We start from the raw sequence: 5,803 nt of genomic DNA on the forward strand, positions 1-5,803 counted from the left end.
ACGGAGCACTGGAACAGGCTGCCCAGGGAGGTTGTGGAGTCTCCTTCTCTGGAGATATTCAAGTCTCGCCTGGACGCCTACCTGTGCGACCTGGTGTAGGGAACCTGCTTTGGCAGGGGGGTTGGTCTCGATGATCTCTAGAGGTCCCTTCCAACCCCTACAATTCTGTGATTCTGTGATTCTGTGATTCTGTGAATCAAAGGCAAAATGACAAGGGGCCTTGCCTTTTCTAATGGGAACATCTCAGGGTACCGATGAATGGGTGTTCATTGTTTTTGGTTGATGGCTACTTTTCTTCTGCTCAATGCCATGTGGAGCTTATTTGGCTCTACCAAAGCCAAATGGTCATTTCAGTTATGTGCTTCATCTGAACAGAGAGAACAGCCTATGAAGTTCACTTGCAGTGATTTACCCACAGCTCAGTTTGCCTCTCAACATCACTTTTCACAACTGAAAAGTAATATGAACATTTGTTATAGTTCATTATAATCTTTTTCTTTGTCCTGTTTTCCCAGGGCAGTGAATTCTCACCCAATTATGTTATTTGTCTAGCTTCAAGCACCATTTGAGCTAAGATAATTTGGAATGGCTGCCAGAAAGATTGATGGAACACTCTTCACACCTCTGGCCACCAGATTTCTGCCCTTGAGCTTCCACCTTTGTAATACTGGCACAAGATGGCCTCAAGTTGTGCCAGGGTAAGTTTAGATTGGATATCAGGAAAAACTTCTTTAAAGAAAGTGTTGTTAAGCACTGGAGTAGGTTTTTTCAGGGAGGTGGTTGAGTCACCATCCCTGGATGTGTTTAAAATCTGTTTGGATGTGGTGCTCAGGAACATGATTTAGCAGAGGGTTGTTAGAGTTAGGGTAATATGGTTAGGTTGAGGTTGGACTTATTGAACTTTAAGGTCTTTTCCAACCTGAGCAATTCTATGACTTTATGATTCTAAGAGCTCAGGTGGTTGCTTACTGAACTGGGTCAGGGTACTGGTTCAAGCTAAAATTTATTCCTAATGGATGGTTTTCCCATGCATCCTACATAGCTCCTTCTATAGATGTGTATAGGCAGAGAGTATAAAGATGTCAGTGAGTAGGTTGCAGGACTGCACCTTCCAGAAGGATGTGGACTTATGATGTTCACAGATACATAGCTGCAGGTGACTGTGATGCTCTTTGGCAACCCTAATAACATTTGTGCCCACTGGACATCAGTATAAGATGACTCTGTCTTACCAGACATAGCAACCATATTCTCATTGACTTGGAACGTAGTGCCTTGTAGGTATAAAAGTTTACAACCTTTTAATCAAATCCAGAGGAAGCCCATCTCTACTGGCTGCTCTTGTCTCTGAACAACTGGCTTTTTGAGGAGATCCGTGGGCAGTGGTGGAAATTTGCCACCCTCACACAAGTGCCCACTAAGCTGAAACAGAGACACGGAGACACTCCCATATCTTGTCCAAGGTTATTTGACCCTCCATCTTAATGTTGACATTTTAGGAGGGGCACTCACCAGGTTTTCCTCCAGTCAAGCTGTTTGTTAGCAGTCTTTCCTTGAAGAAAGCATGCTAAGATCTGCTAAGGGCTTTCCTCCTACATGGCTGCATGTGAGAGCCATAGAAGAATGTCAGCCTTTATGACAGCAGTCTGCAAGGATTCAAATTCAGCTCCACTCTCATCGCAATGCACACATCATCCACCTCTGAAGCTGTGTTTGGTATGAGCCCTCAAATATTATGAGACCTCATGACATTCCTTGCTCTCCAAATTTCTTATCCAAATGAACATGTTGGAGAGTTAATGGAGCAAAAAACCTTTACAAGAATTGCTTTGGTCTTCTGTCACCTGTCCAAGGAGGTCGACAGTGAACTGACTCAGCAGGAAGCAGGCTCAGTACTGCATTCATTACTGCTCCATCTCTACTGTCTCATCTCCTGTTTTCCTTCCTCCACCACTCTCATTTCGTTATCATTGCAGGAATTTTAACATGTTGCTGAGCAAACTGCAAAAGCCTTCCGCAGCAGCTGTGGAACTCACCTGCTAGACAGCACCAAGAAAAGCTAGACAACCATATTTCTTAAGCCTCCTCTTCCCTTCCCTTGTAAATAAAAGAATATAAAATAGATTCCAGCTGTCAGGCATGATGCTGTAGAGGGTCTATAAAATGCTGTGGAAAATCTGTTACTAAAGCTAGCAGATCTAAGATAAGCAGATCTTCTTGGCCCAAAGACCCTTAGCTGTTTTAGGAGGAAGACTAAAAGTAGGGATAGCCTCTCAGAATGCTTGCCTGCAACATATGGACCTTTACTAAATCTGATTTGAGCAGGTTTAACTTATTTGGATGTAATCCCTACTAAATATTTGGTGAGTAATTCAGATTAAAAGTCCCTGCAACCCCCTTTTTCTTCTGTGTCACACAGTGTCACATCTTTGCAGGGCAGAAGAATAAATACTGCAGACAATGCTGGAAAATAAAGAATACAAATGTCTTTGACAAATGGCTTCAGTCATGCAGTCAAAGCACTCACACTCCGCTGTTCTAAGCAGCTACCTATCTAAAATGTACTTTGCAGCTACTTCAATCCCTAGTTCATTTTCCCCTACAAGATTACTTAAACAACAAAATGATGGAGAACTACACATTGAAGACTTCATTTTCCCATTAGGTGCCATTGCCTTCTTTAGTCCTACTCACTTCACCCTTGTCTCTATAATCTCTTTTTATACTGACACGTTCATTGGCGGAGACCTTGTCTTTTGCTCTCTATGAAAAGCTTTTTTCCTACTATTCTTAACAATAATAACACTAAATGAGTCAAGGAGAGAATTTAAGTAGGAAAGATAATGAGCCGTGTGGAGGAGGAAGAAAAATTTTTGAAAGGATTGTTCAGTACAGAAGAAGTGATACAGGGAGAAGGAAAGATGCAAGTCAAGGAAGGGTTAAGAGAGGAGGAAAAGAAATTCTGAGTCAACGCAGAGTAGGAGGAGGTGATTAAGAAGGAATCAAAAATTTCAATGTTAAAAGAAGGAAGATTTTTGTTATAGTGAAACCAAAGTGAGGGGAAAATATAACAAGAGAGACAAAATCTTGAATTAGTTGAAGGAAGGAAATTCTACTCCAAATCTTTTCTAAAATATGAAGAAATTGAAGCAAATGCAGAAGTCATCACAATAGGCTAGGTAGAGAAGAAAAAGTGATTTGGGGTAAGAAGGAATTTAGAAGTTTGCTATATGGAGAAGAAAATGCTGAGAGATATATGTATTTGTCTAAATATTAGGCTCAGCTTGTTTTCTTAGAAAATGAGGAAGTATTTCTACAGGAAGAGTTAAACAATAGACAAAGAAAGGGGAAAAAATAAATTGTATGAATTGGAGAAGCATTTATGAGGTAAATATTGATTTAAAAAAAGTAAAAAGTTATGGAAAATGCCTATTCTCAAATATCACCATTTCAAATATCACCAAATACGTACCTGCAACACATACAAAATATCAGATGCATTTCATACACTTTTCTAAGACATTAATTCTCTTAAATAGATGCTGTTTGGCATGTTAGTTTGATTTCATGGTATTTGCTATCCAAAAGCATCCCCAAACAAAACATTTTCTCTGTCATAGGGTGTTAGATTCTCATTTGGCATGCTACTGAAGTAGATGAAAAATTGTGAACTTGGTTTTGCTGTTGCATAACTGCAGATTGTGTTCTTTAGCTACTGTCTACTCATGGAACAATCCTGAGCCTTTATAAAGTGATTCTGAACTTTTCTAAAGCATGACACATTCATAGCTTTCAAATGTCTAAAAGCTTCAGGAAGAATTTTCCCCATCTCAAAATGTCCCCCATTCACTTAGATTGTTCCTATCCTTTTGAAATGCTCTGCTTCCTATTTTTGTAATACCCATGTGTCCTTTTTATGTCATCAGCTTTCCAGTGCCACCATGACTTTTCATCTCTCTTGAGCCCTATGTGAATACTGTTCCAATGTATCTCTATATCATCTGAACAGGCTGAGAGAGCTGGAGCTGATCAGCCTGGAGAAGAGAAGGCTCTGTGGAGACATGGGGACAGCCTTTCAGTATCTAAAGGGAAGCTGTAAAAAGGAGGGGGACAGATTCTTTAGCAGGGTCTGTTGTGATAGGACAGGGAGAAATTGTTTCAAATTGAAAGAGGGGGGATTTAGATTGCACATAATAAGGAAGTTTTTTACGATAAGGGTGGTGAGGCGCTGGAACAGGGTGCCCAGAGGTGATAGAAGACCCTGGAGTGGAGACACTCAGGGTCAAGCTGGATGGAGGTCAGCAACCTGATGTAACTGTAGATGTCCATGTTCCTTGCAAAAGAGTTAGACTAGATAACCTTTAAGGACCCCTTCCAACTCCAAAAATTCTGTGATCTTTAAAGGAAGCAAGCATTACTGCAGTGGTTGCTGAAGGACACACCTGAGAGCAACTCTTGGTTCTTTTAACACACCACAGGAACATTGATGCGCATTAGTTTTTGTTTTTTTTTGAAGGAAAACTGCTCCATCAGAGAAAACTGATTAAAAAGGACATATGTATCCTGCAGGAATCCATAATAAAGTTCAGCAGAAATAACCCAGCTTTGCAGGCAGCCTGCCTTGATGAGGCACTAGCCAGTTGGCTGGCAGTAAGATGGGCAGGTTGCCGGCTCCCTGGGACCCTCAATTTCCCTATCAGAGCAGCTGGGTCCTTAGGCAGCTAACAAGCCAGCTTGGCAGCTGGGCAACGGAACATCCAGGAAAGCAATCAGAGAGGTAGGGAGCTAAAGAGTTTGGCAGCTGGCAAACCAAGAGGGACATTAAAGTAATCTCATTCCCATGGAAAGAGTCAGGTTTCTGGCTTTTCATCCTGATACGGGAAGCTATATACATATATTTATAATATACGTATAGTAGTATATTAATGTATATATATACTTATTTTAAATGCTATTTCTTGTTGCGAAATGAAATCCTTCTTCCAGCTGGCTGTGATGAATTGCTGCTGTCCTCTGCCATGAAGATTACAAGTAGGCCAATATAGGCCAAATTTAGGGGAATTAATTTCAGGGAGCCTAGCTGATGAAAGGAAGTGCCATGACATTATCGCTGGACATTATTACAAATAAATGTGAAATGGAATTGAACAGAGAGAGTGTAGCTTTTTTAGTCCTGTATGAAGCAATCATCACAAAATACTTTTCAAAGCTCTATTAAGCGTAACAAAAATAAGAAAGAGAGAGAAAATAAGCTTAAGTAATATCGTTATGCTTATAAATGTTTATACTTATAAAGCAGTATATAATTACACTTACAACATAATACTTTACACTTACAAATACTCAATATATTTATAACATGCATACATTTATACTTATATTTGCATTTGAAATAGAACTTCTGCAACAGTAATATTTTTTCTTACCTTTTTTCTGCCTTTATTCTTTATAACAAAAAATATCCTCAGTTTAGCACTCTTCATGAAAAAAAAAAAAAAAAAGAAAGAAAGAAAAAAAAAGAAATAAAACCCAAGCTGAGCGGATCTTGAGCACTTTCTGAGAATTTTCTATTCCTAGTTCTTGAAGTCAAAGATCAAGTTAAGGGGAGGATTAAAGAAAATAACTGCAAAGGTAGGAAATGCTGTTGTCTCTAGTGTGGACTCTGGCATCACAACTTCAGAGTGGTGAGCAAGATGTCTTGGCAGCTACTTTTAAAGTGTCCATGTGAATCTGCTAAGGACATTGTTTTCATCTAGTCAAAAGCTGAAATAGTGAGTTGAGTGATGCAGTATTGACTGGCTGT

Source organism: Meleagris gallopavo, chromosome 3 (assembly GCF_000146605.3).
Source record: "Meleagris gallopavo isolate NT-WF06-2002-E0010 breed Aviagen turkey brand Nicholas breeding stock chromosome 3, Turkey_5.1, whole genome shotgun sequence".
In the NCBI taxonomy this organism is placed as follows: Eukaryota; Metazoa; Chordata; class Aves; order Galliformes; family Phasianidae; genus Meleagris; species Meleagris gallopavo.